Raw genomic sequence first — 16,410 nt, 5'->3', positions numbered from 1 at the left:
GGGACCTTGGGTACCTCAGGCCTGAAAGGTTTTTGCATAACAATTATACTATCTCACCCACCCCAATATTCAGTTTGAAATGCTTTTGTTCCTTTTATGTTCCTGTGATGTAGATCCACTCTTTGTCCCTTCTGCCCTATGAAGGTTTGCAAAACACACTTCTTTGTATTTTTTTTTTCTGCGAACAGAGAGAGATAAATTGCAGGCTTGAGAAACCCCCAGGTCACGATACCCCAGAAGTTACATACTGGGACAGCCAAAAAGATGCAGAACAAAGACAGAATAGTGGTTAAAGAGTGGGAGTCAGAGGTGATTGTGCCCGCTTACACCCCATGGAGAAACTATCTTGTTTGAAGGAAATGGAATTTCCAAGAGGTAAAGGATGAAGGATTTAAGCACACCGTATATCAGTCTTAAGACCCAGACTGACTTCTAGGTGACCTGCATATGAATGCATAAGAGAAGAAAGTGTGGCAAGGTTGACAGCAAACCGCTAACGGGCTGTATCTCCTTCCTAGAATGACGTTGTCTTGTTTACTTAGTATAATTTTGTTGTCTGAATGCACACACAAAGCTGTCTAAGTCTTTCAAAATAAGCAGGGGGGAAATCCAACAAAGTTATTTTCAATATTTTAAAAGAGATAAACAAACTTCCTGCTGCGAAGCCTGCCTAAGGGACTGAGAGAGTCAGCAGGGGTCTCCTCAAGGAAGGAGACTTGGGAGCTGGGAGCCTGGAGCCGGTTGGTCAGGGAGAGGTGGGGACTCCTTCCTTTTACTGCACTGGGAAATATGACTCATCTCGCTTTTCAGGCTTCTCTGAAAATGAAAAGAGAGCTCCCAAGGAGACTTGCAAATTGCCTATCTCTTCTTTCTCTCTTCCCACAGTGAGAGTGAGAGTGAGAGGAGTGCAGCTGTCTAGCTGTCCTTCACAGAGCTAACTCCTGACTGTTTGTCTGCCAAGCCCACAGCTGCCGCCCACCAGCCCTCAAGTCCCAACAAATTAGCAAGGTAGGATTCCTTTCCATTTCCCCCTCCCTGACTCCAATACTCCTCTCTCCTGGCTGATCCTCGAGCCCTCCTGAAACCCCCAGACTTTGGCCTGATGGCCCAATGTTACCAAGGGCTTAAGACTTTACACACACACAGCCCTCCCTGTCACTGCAGTTCCCTCTCCACATGCCTTTCAAAAGACTCCCCCTCATCTGTTTTCAAAGGTGAAGCATTCTCCTCAAAGTATAGGCAGAGTGAAAGCTGGCTACAAAGGACATTTGTAGAGATAGGTTGTTGAAAGGGAAACAAGATCCTATAAGTTGTGAACTATAGTTCAGTGCAAGAACAGTGAAAGGTCCACATGACAGGAATTAGTATTAAGATGATAACAGTTTTAACCTGAGAATGCTCTGTTCTCTCTCTCTTTCTTTCCTTCTTTCTTTCATATTTGTCTGTTAATTGGATAGAGACAGACAATGAGAAGGAAGGGAAGACAATGAGAGGTGCCAGGAGCCAGCCCCAGCAGGTTATTAGGGTATCCTGAAAGATGAGGGGCATCGGCTCTGAATGAGGAAGAATGAGAGACAAGTGAGTTGATGCTGAATCAAGCTCAAGCAGACATCTCTGTCATACTCGAGCAGAACTTTATTTTTATAGTTTCATAAGGCTTAGCTCATTAAATCAAAAATCACCAAGATATAGATTATTAAAACAAAAATCTGCAGGTCTGCAGGTGCCTCTCTTTCTCTCCCCCTCTCTGTCTTCCCCTCCTCTCTCCATTCCTATCCAACAATAATGATGACATCAACAACAACAACAATAAAACAACAACGGCAGCAAAAGGGAATAAATAAATAAATATTTTTTTAAAAATCACCAAGGCTTTGGTCACTAATACATAAATCACCAAGTCTTTGATTATTAATACAAAAATCACCAAGTAAGAACAGCACAGGTAAGGAACACCTCCTGCTTTGTGGAACACTCACATTCTAGGGGTACTTTTCTCCCTAAAGATCACATCACAGTTTCTAGGTCTTTTGTTATTCCTGTATCTGTGTGCTAGGCAGATGTCTTATTGGTTAAGATTAATATTCTACCTGTATGTTTATGCCATCCTCTTGCCTCTATGCATCAGAAGCCGTGGTTCATAGAAAGTTCAAGCTTGTTATGTTTATAGGGGCCTTAAACAAATTGAACAGCCCATTTTTCATAAAATCTGTCCCACTGTTTGATCAAGGAGTTTTGTTTTGTTCCATACTGAGAAGGCACCAAAGTGGTGCTGACCTGGCCAGCCTCTCCATAAAGTTAAGCTCTCTAGCTGGAATCCATCTTTCTTGTATGCTCACTATGTGACCTAGGTTCTTGTGTACTATTCCTGTATAAGGAAGTGGGAGCATAGTGGTGGGTGGTAGATTAAAAGGCCCATTATATCTAGGCGGGTACCATAACTTTCCATTAATTAGTTATGCTATGTAAAGTGGCCCCTCCACTGTGGGAACCACCAATCTTTCCCTATATTTTAGTGGGACTACTAAAGAAAGTGGTGTAGATAAAGAGGAAAACAATTTTTCCTATTGGAGTCTCCTGAAAAATTCTGCATTACTGATATTGCTTGTTCCATTATGATCAGTCTTACAGAGTGCAGTGCAGGTCTTGTCATTATTTTTGTTATTGGTCAGGCTCTAAACTTGGCCATAGGTAAAGATTATTAAGACCACACAGAGCTTAATCCCAAGCCCTATACATGGCAAAAGACAAGACGGTTTCAGTTTGGCCTGGAGAGTCCAGCCGTGCTGAACTTCCTGTGAAGCTGATACTGTGTCAAGCAGCTCGCAGGGCAATGCCTACACCACCGAGGGAGAGAGATATCTGTAGTACTGCTCCACCATCTTTGACACTTCCCCCCTAAAAGTGGGGTCCAAGGGCTTGAACCCAGATCCTTGTGCATTGTAACATGTGCATCCTATTGGGTGTGCCACCGCCTGACCCCATGAGTGTTGTTTTATAAGCTTGCTGGATCTCCTATCCCTTTAATAGCAGAATCAAATTGTTCAATCTCCCTTGTAAGTGACTACAGGGAATTTAGTCTTCAGTATTTCTGAGGGTTCCAGGAAAGAAGGTGCTTGATAGTAACAATAGCACAAACACTAAAAAAAAAAATGTCTTGTTTGTTGGGATTGAAACATGAATTTACCTCTCAACACAAAGCAGGAATATTAGATGAGACTGAGCATATTCAGGGTGGTGGGGCCATAGATAAAACAGTAACTTCGGGAGTTGGGCGATAGCGCAAAGGGTTAAGCACACTTGGCGCAAAGCACAAGGACTGGCATAAGGATGCCAGTTTGAGCCCCCAGCTCCCCACCTGTAGGGGAGTTGCTTCACAAGCAGTGAAGCATATCTGCAAGTGTTTATCTTTCACTCCCCCTCTCTGTCTTCCCCTCCTCTCTAGATTTCTCTGTCCTATCCAACAATGATGACATCAATAATAACAATAATACCTACAACAATAAAACAAGGACAACAAAAGGGTATAAATAAATAAATATTTTTTTAAAAGCCAGTAACCATAGGAGTTGGGCGGTAGCACAGCAGAATAAGGGCATGTGGTGCAAAGTATAAGGACCAGTGCTTAAGGATCCCAGTTCAAGCCGTCGGCTCCTCACCTGCAGGGGAGTCGCTTTACAGGTGGTGAGCAGGTCTGCCGGTGTCTCTCTTTCTCTCCCCCTCTCTTCCCCTCCTCTGTCCATTTTCTTTGTCCTATCTAACGACGACGACATCAATAACAACAACAATAATAACTACAACAACGATAGAAAAACGACAAGGGCAACAAAAGGGAAAATAAATAAATATTTTTTAAAAAGACAACAGTAACTTCATATGCTTGAACTCAAGCCTAGGCCCGTTCAACATACACTGTGCTAAGATGTGCATATACAGCAACTCATTTAATCTCCAAGTAGATCTGCAGGCACTTAATAGAGTGTAAAATTGAGACTCAGGGAGGTTGATTAATTTGCTCAAGATCACACAGGATCTTGTAAAGGAGAATTAGGAATAGAAACAAGACTATTTTGTCACATTTAAACTGTCTTATCTCCATGTAGTCTCAACAACTGCTCTGCTTTTGTTCCAGACTGTCCTATGATCACTTTGCCAAGACTGCTGTCTCACTCCCAGTTGTCTTTGCCCAAGGAGAGGAAGAACCACTGTTCCTCCCTTCATTCCCCAAAGCAGCCAAGTCCCAGGCTGATTCCTGGTAGTGGCAGCTAACAAGCTGTGCTGACAGGTTGGGTAAGTCACAAAGAAGTGGCTCTTCAGTAGAGGAAAACTTAAAATTGATTTCCTATGGGGAAACTCAATTATGACATCTGTTGTTGTTTCCAGATAGAGACAGAAAGGCAGAGGTAGGGAGTGAACAAGACCACGACACTGAAGCTTCCTTCAATGTAATGAGGATCAGGCTTGAACTTGGCTTGTGTACATGACAAAGCAGTGCACTGTCCAGGTGAGCTATTTCACCAGTCCGTCTTAAGTCACACCTGCTGGCTCCTCAGCTTTCCCTCACCCACTACAACATTAGATCCTGCTCAGATCAAGGTCTTCTGTTCTTGCCTTTTTTTTTCCTATTGTGCCCCATGCTAATTTCCTAGATCATCTAAAGATGAATTTATTTCTCTTATGAGAAAGAAACACTAGAGTGTTAGTGGGTCACTCTCTGTATGCAGTACCAGGGCCTCATACATGCAAGGAATGTCCTCTACCTGCTGAGCCACTTCCCCAGTTGCTACCTGTGTCCTCTAGAGAAAGCAGCATTTTGTTTGGCTATAGCCAAACTAAAACAAGCAGTAGCAAAAGAAGAAGAAGAAAAAAAAAATGAGGAGGAGAAGGAGAAGAAGGAGAGGGAGAGGGAGAGGAGGAGGAGGAGGAAGAAGAAGGAAGAGGAGAAGGAGAAGGAGAAGGAGAAGGAGAAGGAGAAGAAGAAGAAGAAGAAGAAGAAGAAGAAGAAGAAGAAGAAGAAGAAGAAGAAGAAGAAGAAGAAGAAGGAAAAGCCAGTCTTTCTACCTGAAAATATAATCTTTGTGTCATGGTGTGAAATATTTAGCTATTTGGATATCAACTACTTTATTTCATTTTTATTACAGATTTACAAAATTATAGGGATGCATTGGATCGACCTTCTCATGGTGCATCCCGTGAGTACCCATTCATTGGGGAAACTGACGATCCTTCCTAGCCGACTGAATCCACATGGATCCCAGTCACTTTCAAAGCCAGCAACAAGCAGCTCCTGACAGCTTTCAACCTGACCTGTTGACTGGCTACGGAAGAAGGGCAAACGCTAGAAGAAGAATAGGGATACAATTCCACACCATCCCACCACCAGAGTTCTGTGTCCCCATTCCCTTCACTGGAAACTGCAGTGATCCTCCCAAGGTCACAGATAGGGATTGACTATTGTTTCTGTAACTATCTATATTTCCCCTTTTTTTTTTTCTGCCTCCAGGGTTATTGCCAGGGCTCATTGCCCACTGCTCCTGGAGACCTTTTCTTAATTTTTTATTTATAAAAGGAAACATTGACAAAACCATAGGATAAAAGGGGTACAACTTCGCACAATTCCCACCACCAAACCTCCATATCCCATCCCCTCCCCTGATAGCTTTCCTAATTCTTTTTTTTTATATATATTTATTTGGGTAGTTCCTTTTTGCTGCCATTGATGTTTTTATTGTTGTACTTATTATTGAGGTTGATGTAGTCGTTGTTGGATAGGACAGAGAGAAATGGAGAAAGGAGGGGAAGACAGAGAGGGGGAGAGAAAAATAGACACCTGCAGACCTGCTTCACCGCCTGTGAAGCAACTTCCCTACAGGTGGGGAGCCAGGGGCTCAAACCGGGATCCTCACGCCAGTCTTTGTGCTTTGCGCCATGTGCGCTTAACCCGCTGCACTACCCCCATCTCCCAGCTTTCCTATTCTTTAACCCTCTGGGAGTATGGACCCAAGATCATCATGGGATGCAGAAGGTTGAAGGTCTGGCTTCTGTAATTGCTTTGACATGGGCAAACTAACATGGGCATTGACACTGGAGACCATTTTTTCCCCTTCTGTTGCCCTTGTTATTTTTATCATTATTGTGGTTATTATTGTTGTTGTTGTTGGATAGGACAGAGAGAAATCTAGAGAGGAGGGGAAGACAGAGAGGGGGAGAGAAAGATAAACACTTGCAGATATGCTTCACTACTTGTGAAGCAACTCCCCTACAGGTGGGGAGCTGGGGGCTCGAACTGGCATCCTTATGCCGGTCCTTGCGCTTTGCGCCAAGTGTGCTTAACCCTTTGTGCTGTCGCCCAACTCCCGAAGTTACTGTTTTATCTATGGCCCCACCACCCTGAATGGCTTTTCTTTTTTCCTCTTCTTTCTCTGGGTCCTGATGGAATTGTGTTTCAGAGCCCTCTAGTCATCTTCCCCTAATATTTCTCACCCTCTGGGAGTATAGACCAAAATTCTTTATGGTGCGCAAAAGATGGAAAGTCTGGCTTCTGTAGTTGCTTCTCAGCTGGATGTCAGTGTTGGCAAATTGATCCATACCCCCAGCCTGTCTCTATCTTTCCCTAGTGAGTTAGGGCTCTGGAGAAGTCAGATTCTAGAGCACATTGGTGAGGCTGCCTACCTGCAGTTCAGAATGAACATAGTAGCATCTGCAATCTGGTGTCTGAAAGGCAGTAAATTATGAGGCAGGACAAAATGTTTAATAAATAGGAAGCAGAAAGTAGGAATAGAACAGGTGAGAATAGGAATTTTAGGGTGGTAAGAAGCTAGGAAGTCTATTTTAGGTATGTTCCCAGGGGTCTGTAATTTTTGCCTGAGTTTGATAGTTAACTCGGAGAGGGACTAAAAATGTTGTCTGGGAGGGCCATTGTCATTAAAACTGCTTGGTACTGGAACATGAATAGACACACTGACCAGTGTAATAGAAATGAAAGTCCAGAAGTAAGCCCCCACACCTAATCTAATCTTTGACAAAAATCTAATCTTTGACATCTAATCTTTGACAAAAGTGCCCAGACTATTAAATGGGAAAAGCAGAGTCTCTTCAAATGGTGTTGGAATAAATGGGTTGAAACACGCAGAAGAATGAAACAGAACCACTGTATTTCACCAAACACAAAAGTAAATTCCAAGTGGATCAAAGACTTGGATGTTAGACCAGAAACTATCAGATACTTAGAGGAAAATACTGGCAAAACTCTTTTCCGCATAAATTTTAAAGACATCTTCAATGAAATGAATCCAATTACAAAGAAGACTAAGGCAAGCATAAACCTATGGGACTACATCAAATTAAAAAGTTTCTGGGAGGGATCCAGTCAGTAGTGCAGCGGGTTGAGTGCACGTGGCACAAAGCACAAGGACAGGCATAAGGATCCCGGTTCGAGCCCCCAGGTCCCCACCTGCAGGGGAGTCGCTTCACAAGTGGTAAAGCAGGTCTGTAGGTGTCTATATTTTTCTCCCCATCTCTGTCTTCCCCTCCTCTCTCCATTTCTCTCTGTCCTATCCAACAATGATGACACCAATAACAACAACAATAATAACTACAACAATAAAAACAACAAGGGCAACAAAAGGGGAAATAAATAAATATTTTTTAAAAATCTTCTGCACAGCAAAAGAAACCACTACCCAAACCAAGAGACCCCTCACAGAATGGGTGAAGACCTTTATATGTCATACATAAGACAAGAGGCTAATAACCAAAATAAATAAAGAGCTTGCCAAACTCAACCACAAGAAAACAAATAACCCCATCCAAAAATGGGGAGAGGACATGGACAGAATATTCACCACAGAAGAGACCCAAAAGGCTGAGAAACACATGAAAAAATGCTCCAAGTCTCTGATTGTCAGAGAAATGCAAATAAAGACAACAATGAGATACCACTTCACTCCTGTGACAATGTCATACAGCAGAAAAAATGTAGCAGCAGCAAATGCTGGAGAGGTTGTGGGGTCAAAGGAACCCTCCCGCACTGCTGGTGGGAATGTCAATTGATCCAACCTCTGTGGAGAACAGTCTGGAGAACTCTCAGAAGGCTAGAAATGGACCTACCCTAGATAAGCAAAAGGGGGCTTGCTTCCAGTGCAGTCGCCAAGGGCATTGGCATAACCAATGTTCAGAAAATAAATCACAACCCCACTTCCAGAGGCCCCAAACACCTTGTCCTAGATGCCAGAAAGGTTTTCATTTGTGGAAAGATTGTTGGTTTAAGTTTCATAGAAATGGCACACCCCTGCTGAATGTAGATTTAAACTAGGTACAGGGCTGACCCTGCCTTCAAGAGGGAGTCAAACAGACTCCCGTTCAGCGCTGCGCCTTTCTTCCATAAACCAGAGACCCAACCTGTCGCTCCGCCCACCACTTCATGTAACAGTAGCAGAGAGTGAGCGGGAGGAGGCGCGCACAGCGTGTGGGAACTCCTAGCGTAAAAATTGCCAGCTGGAGCAAGCAAACAGCGTGGATTCAGAGCCTGATATTTTGTGGACCACCCCTGTTTTAGAAAGGGGTCACCCTACTATGACAGTAAGGATTGGTAAAATTCCTTTTAAGTGTTTGATTGATACCGGAGCAGACAAGACAATTTTAAGGCAAGCAGAGGTTCCCCAGAGTTGGGAACTCCTTCCAGGACCATATCTACATGGCGTTGGAGGATTGACACAAGATTTCCTCACACGAGATTCGCTAGTGTGGGATGACCCAGATGCTTTCGTTCTTTTATAGCTAATATTAGCACCAATTTATTGGGCAGAGACTTGCTAAAATCTCTTAATGTGGTAATATTCTCAGACGCCTCTGCAGGGCATCACACTCACTCCTGTGAGACTTCGAGATCCGACCAGCACCCCCAATACTAACTGCCATTGTTTGTAACAGAACTCCCTGTTTAGATTGGCTTTTTAATAAGCTTGTCTGGGTGGAGCAGTGGCCTTTGCCTAGGGAGAAGCTAGAAATTTTAAAAGAGCTCATCCAAGAGCAGTTGTCCTTGGGACACATTTGCCATTCATGGAGCCCATGGAATACTCCTGTCTTTGTGATTAAAAAGCGCTTGGGAAAATGGCGCCTCCTCCAAGATCTCTGTGTGGTTAATAAAACCATGCAGGTTTGGGGCTCCCCCAAAGGGGTTTGCTTCTTGCTTCTGTGATTCCCATGGGAATTCCAGTCATAGCTATTGATATACAGGATTGTTTTTTCTCTATTCCCTTGCACCCACAAGATTGTAAACATTTTGCCTTCTCTGTTCCTTCTATTAATAACGCCAACCCTGCTGATAGATTTGAATGGGTGGTACTGCCCCAGGGCATGGACAGTAGTCCTACAATTTGTCAAGAGGCTGTTAAATCTGCCCTTTTTCCATATATTCATAAGGGCCTTAAGGTTTTTCATTCTATGGATGACGTCTTAATATGGGGAGAATTAGATACAGATCTCTCACCCTACGTGATTTTCTTATCCTTGCCTTAAAGAAAAACTGCTTTAATGTAGCTCCTCAGAAGGTACAGCTAATTCCTCCAATATCTTTCTTAGGGTCAGAGATTCCTCTAATGCAGATTCATCCCTTAAAACCTTGTGTTACTTTTCCTTCTAATCTCACTCTTGCTTCTTTACAAAGTTTTCTTGGAAATTTAAATTGGCTTAGGCGGTATCTTTATCTCCCTACTGGCTGCCTCCAACTGCTGTTTGATGTGTTAAAAGGAAACAAACAGCCTTCCTCAAAGCTTACGTTAACCCCTGAAGCCTCCTTGGCACTGGAAAGGGTTAGGCCCTCCAGGACATGCACCTGTTTGGTTCTCCCCTTCCTCTCCAGTAAATCTTCTCATCTTTAACTCCACCCCCACAGTGGTGGGGGCACTGTGGCAGACACATGGCGTTCTCGAATGGCTTTACACGCCAGTAGGGGGAGCCCCAAGACTTCTTACTGAGACTGATGCCTTAGCATCTATGATTCGCCAAGGAAGAAAGAGATCAGTTCAGGTCTTAGGAAGAGAACGGGATTCAATTATTCTTCCTTTTTCTCTCACAGATAGAGTGGCTTGTATGCCACCATTCTTGTTTTGCCATAAGTTTAAGAGGTTTTCCAGGACAATTAGATAATCATTTTCCTTCTAACAAATTGACAGCTTCTTTACCTCTTTTGCCTCTACTAGTACCTAAACTTTTCTCTGGAGATCCCATCCCCTCTGCTCCCACAATTTTTACTGATGGTGGCAAGAAGGGAGCTGCTGCCCTTATATATTATCCAGATAAACAATGTCCCATGTTTCTCTTTACTGAGCTTCCTGATAATTCCCCTCAGTACAAAGAACTCTATGCTGTTCTCCTCGCCTTAAAAGCTGTACCAGAACCCTTCAACCTTTTTTCTGACAGTGTGTATACTGTTAACCTACTTCCATGGCTTGCTTGTTCTTATGTGAGAATTGATGACAACCCACTTTCTCCTCTCTTGATTCAAATTGCCTCTATGCTCTGTTCTCGAACTCAACCACTGTATGTTCAACACTTTTGTTTCCACAGCCCTCTTCCTGGTCCCCTGTCTGAAGGGAATGCTGCAGCTGACCACCTCGCCTCCACAGGAATTCTCCTAGCCTGGTCCATGGAGCATGAACTCCATCCTCCTTAATTACCTGGAGAACTTTTTAAGATCTATGGAGGAATACGGGCTCCACGCCTGAGGTCTCTGTCTATTGGGGACAACGTTTACCGGGAATGTGTGGACTTGCTCTGGAGGAAAAGCTCCACCGCAAAGCTGGCAAAGGTATTCAGTGTCCAATAGCGGCTTAGCAGTGGGGGGGAGGAGTCTCAGAAGTGGAAGCCATCAGAGAAGCAGCAGCGGCCGCCGGACACATGTCTGCCAAAATGAGAGCCTCTGGGCAGAATGCAGATGGCTTACAGTGGGTCAGGATCAGGGCAGGCTTTGCTTTCTCTAGAAAGCATGTATGCTGCTGGGTAAGCAGAATGACCATCTCCTTTAACTCTTGGATCACAGCCTCAAGGTCCCTTAGCCTTTTGGGAGGGTGTCCTGCATATCTCCTGAAAGCTGCAACCATGGTCAAAAGGATCCAAGGTGTGGCCCCGAGCAAAATGTCCCAGAGATATAAAAACTAGAGAAAAAAGAGTAGAGGGTTTGGGAAACCTCCTCATGAGAAGGAAGTTCACCCATGGTGAAGAGGTCTCAGAAAAATAAGAAGAGGGAGAAAAAGAACCGCAGTGCCTTTGTTAAACATGAGGCTGCAGAGAGCGAAGTGGCTGTATACTTATCTGGAGCACCTTCGTACATCTGCTGCTTGTGTGGAGCCAGTGGTCCCTGTTCAGGAGCCAGATGTCAGGTTGCGTCACAGGAAAATGAAGAGACCAGGAACTCGTGGCAGAGTGGGAGCGCAAATCTTTATAAATGTGGACACCCCAGAGTCGGGTGTGAGCACTGCAGGTTTAGGCCACGTGGAGCTAGCAAAATGGCCGCCTCCTGCTATGCACGCCAGCCCTTCTCCAGGTCGGTACGTGGAAGAGAAAGAGAGAGAGAGCGGACACAGGAGTGACTTTTATAGGAGAATACTGGAAGTGGCAATTTGGGACGGAATTGGCTAGGAAAGGGGGTGGAGAAAACAAGGCACTCTGGGAAGGTAGAAAGTTTCCATAGCAATGGTTGCTATAGTTTTTTAGCTCTCAGAAATGAGCAATACCCTGAGGGGGTTATGTGGTGGTGGAGGAGTCATTTTTAAAACAAGGCAGAAGATTGATATGTAAACAATAATACTTGCATGGAAATATAGTGGTTTGTGGGTCCTGCCTGACTCAACCACATCTGTACAATATCCCAGCAATTCCTCTCCTGGGGATATATTCTAAGGGACCCAACACACCCATCCAAAAAGATCTGTGTATACATATGTTCTTAGCAGCACAATTTGTAATAGCCAAAACCTGGAAGCAACACAGGTATCCAACAACAGATGAGTGGCTGAGCAAGTTGTGGTATATATACACAACAGAATATTACTCAACTATTAAAAACAGTGATTTCACCATTTTCAGCCGATCTTGGATGGAGCTTGAAAAAAACATGTTAAGTGAAATAAGTCAGAAACAGAAGGATGAATATGGGATGATCTCACTCTCAGGCAGAAGTTGAAAAACAAGATCAGAAGAGAAAACACAAGTAGAACCTGAACTGGAATTGGTGTATTGCACCAAAGTAAAAGACTCTGGGGTGGGTAGGGGGAGAATACAGAGCCAAAAAGGATGATAAAGGACCTAGTGGGGGTTGTACTGTTATATGGAAAACTGGCAAATGTTATGCATGTACAAACTATTGTATTTACTGTTGAATGTAAAACATTAATTCCCCAATAAAGAAAAATTTTTTAAATGTCTGGGAAGATGTAGTCAGAGCTGAAAATAGGGCTAGAAAGCTAGCTTAAGGGCAGAGAATAGCTTCCAAACTTGAAGAAAATATATAAACACATTTAACTTTACTACATTGATCTGACCCAGGGCCCATTCAATTACTTTCATATAAAATTATTTCTTTTGCTTAACTGTTTCTAAGACTTGTGAGAAATATGGTGGTTATCTTTGGAGATGACACAGAACTTTGGTGTTGGGTGTGGAAATGTACATTTAATCTTAAAATATTGTAACTCACTGTTAGTCACAAATAAAAATTTTTAAAAATTAAGTATTTTAGAGTGGGGGGGGAAAGGTCCTTTAGGTGAGAGGAAAAACAAGTCTGGGGGCAGTGGGGGGGAGGATTTGCTTTGCTTAACCAGGAGGTCATGGAGGCACACTGTCCAAAAAGAAGGCAATTTGGGGTCAGAAAGATTGCTCACCAGACAGGGTGTGTGCCATACCACACATGTAGACCAGATACAAACCCTGGCAAAATAGTTCACTGGGACAGTGCACTGCTTTGCCATGCTTGTGACACAGGCTCCAGCCTGGGTTCCACTATGTAGGAGGAAGCTTTAATGCTGTTGCTTCTTTCCTTCTTTTTCTTTCTATCAGAAAAAGTCTTGTGATGACAAAAGAAGTGGGAGGGGAAGGAAGAGAAGGTGGTGCTGGTAGAGGGGAAAGAGAAGAAAGAAAAGAATGGGCCTTGTGGTCTGGGAGGTGGTGCAGTGGATAAAGCATTGGATTCTCAAGCATGAGGTCCTGAGTTCAATCCCTGGCAACACATGTATCAGAGCGATATCTGGTTCTTTCTCTCTCTGTCCTTCTATCTTCATGAATAAATAAATAAAATCTTTAAAACAAAAATTAGTGGTCCAGGAGGTGGCGCAGTGGATAAAGCATCGGACTCTCAAGCATGAAGTCCACAATTCAGTCCCCGGCTGCACATGTACCAGAGTGATGTCTGGTTCTTTCTCTCTCTCTTCCTACCTTTCTCATTAATAAATAAATAAAATACTTTTAAAAATTTATTTATATAAAAAAAAGAACGGGCCTGATGGTGATATACCCTATAAAGTGCACTCATTCATTACCAAGTGCAAGGAACTGGGTTCGAGCTTCCAGACTCCACCTGCAGATGGAAGCTTCATGAAGAGTGAAACTGTGCTGAAGATGCCTTTGTTTTTCTATCTCCCCTTTCCTCTCTCAATTTCTCTCTGTCTATATCCAAAATATGTAAATAAAATAGAAGAAGGGGAAATAAAGAAGGAGGAGGTGGAGGAGGAAGTGAAGAAAGAGGAGAAGAGAAAGGGAGGAAGAGTTGAACAGTGCTCTAGTAAAATAAATTAAAAATCAAACAAGGTTCCGAGCTAGTCTTTTGTTCCCAGAAGTATCTCTAAAGATCCCTTAGTCCTGGGAGGTGGTACAGCTGTGAGTGAGTGGGTTTTCTCAGAAGTTCTCTCAGGCCTCCCCCCATCTTAATAGTTCCCCATTTTAGAGTCAGGCTGCCGCAAGCAAAAGGCTTTTAAGAAACTCCCCCTTGCTGGACGCCCAAGGCCAACAGGCTTTATAGATAACTCAGTCAAGTCTGCTCATTCTGCTTGCCTAAAGTGATATTGCAAAAATATGGGATGATGTTTTTTTGAAAGTTTGGATTTAACCGGCTCATTCTGCTTCTGTTAACCCACTTTGCTTTTGGCGCCTTAGATAGAGCCAGGAATGTATGACTTAGGTAAAGGTATGGCATGTACTCAGGGAACACCCCTTGGTCCCTCTGCACCTTTAGGTAAGAGTGATCACCCCATCCCTGACCATTATAAAAAGGCATAGGTTCGAGAACTCGGGGTTTCTTAGGCAATGGGACCTCTTTGGCATTCTGGCTTGGGGACCTCTCAGCTGAGATGTGTGTGTCTCTGTCCATGTGAGTCTGGATACTGACCTATTTTTCTGTGTGGTTGTGTGAATAAACTTTCTTTTCTTTTTTTTTTTTGTAAATATTTATTCCCCTTTTGTTGCCCTTGTTTTTATTGTTATAGTTATTATTGTTGTTGTTATTGATGTCATCGTTATTGGACAGGACAGAGAGAAATGGAGAGAAGAGGGGAAGACAGAGAGGAAGAGAGAAAGATAGACACCTACAGACCTGCTTCACCGCTTGTGAAGTAACTCCCCTGCAGGTGGGGAGCCAGTGGCTCGAACCGGGATCCTTACGTCAGTCCTTGTGCTTTGCACCACCTGCGCTTAACCTGATGTGCTACCACCCGACTCCCATGAATAAACTTTCATCATCACTAATTCTCTGTGTCTGACTCAGTTTGTGAAGGGGCTTGGTGAGCAGCGACTTAACACAGTGGACAAAGTATTGCACCCTCAAGCGTGAGGTCCAGAGTTTGGTCTCTGATATCCCATGTGTCAGAGTGATATTCTGCTGTTCTCTCCTCCCTCCCCATGTTAATAAATCTCTTAAAATAAAGATCCTTCTGGGTGGGGGTAGATAGCATAATAGTTATGCAAAGAGACTCTCATGCCTGAGGCTCTAAAGTCCTAGGTTCAATCCCCTGCACCCCCGTCAGTCAGAGCTGAGCAGTTCTCTGGTAAAAATTAAAATAACCCCTCCTACCTTATGCTTTTGTTCACTAATCCTTTCTTAAATAAAAAATTTAAAAAAAAATAAAAATAAATAAAAAATAACCTGGGTGGTGATGCACCTTGTAGAGGATACACATTCCCATGTGAACAAGAACCCAGGTTCAAGCCCCCCACCACCTACAAAGGGGAAGTTTCACAAATGGTGAAGCAGTGCTGCAGGTATATTTCTTTCTCCCCCTTCCATCTCAATTTCTGTCTCTCCATTAAAATAAAATTAAAAAAATTAAATCCTCTACCTCTTCAAAATGCCAACTCTGCCCTCAGGCTACCAGGCAGGCCTGGGTAGGAGTTTCACTGTTGGCTCCGCCTCCTCCTCATGTCCTTGGCAAGTCCCATCTTTTCCTCAAGTCTCCACTTTCCCATCTAAGGTCTTTTAGAAGCTAAGACTCTGCATCCAGCTGGGGGAATAGAAGGGAGAAGATAATTCCAGAAAGAAACCCAGTTGGGGCCTCAATTCCTCACTGTTCCTTGCATGAAGTATGTATTTCACCCGCACATGCTAACCATTCTCTTCGACCTCTTTACCTTCATGTCTGCAGTAATTTTCTCCTGGAATCTCCCTCTTTTTTCTTGTCAAGTTACTTTCCATCACCCACTTCCGTGAAAACCTGTTTTGATCACTTCCAAATTAATTGTAATTAAACCTGCTGAAACAAAGACACCCTAAAAGCACATAGGTTTAAATAAGTTTTCCTTGACTTCTGTTTGTTTTATGAGCTTAGTTCTCTAGTTTTCCTTCTGATTCTGGGAGCTCTTTCACAGCCTCTCAGTACATATCTTCTCTGTTTAAACTATACAGAATCGGTTTCTTTTGCTCATTCAATAACAGTACCAGAGGGAGGCAGGAGTATCTGTGTATGGTACAATTGCAAGCAAAAGAAAATGATTCTGGTGGTCCAGGAGGTGGTGCGGTGGATAAAGCATTGGACTCTCAAGCATGAGGTCCCAAGTTCAATCCTCAGGAGCACATGCGATATCTGGTTCTTTCTCTCTCTCCTCCTATCTTTCTCATTAATAAATAAATAAAATATTTAAATTTAAAAAAGAAACTGATTCTGTATAGTTTGAACAGAGAAGAAGCCCAGGTGCTTTGTGAACAGTGAAGCCAGCAGAAACGTAACCTTTTTCCACTCTGTCCCTATTCTTGGTTCCCATCACCTAGCCCCCTGTAACAGAAGTGAACCAGCAAAGCAGCTCACAGTCACATTAGCTAAAGCAAAAGAATGGCCAGGAGAACCAGCAATGAGGCCCCAAAATAGAACACTCATGTTACGCTTGATGATTACCTCCCCACTATGACTTTTGCAGTTATATAATACT

Source organism: Erinaceus europaeus, chromosome 13, assembly GCF_950295315.1.
Source record: "Erinaceus europaeus chromosome 13, mEriEur2.1, whole genome shotgun sequence".
Taxonomy (NCBI): Eukaryota; Metazoa; Chordata; class Mammalia; order Eulipotyphla; family Erinaceidae; genus Erinaceus; species Erinaceus europaeus.
This window is presented reverse-complemented; position numbering follows the sequence as displayed.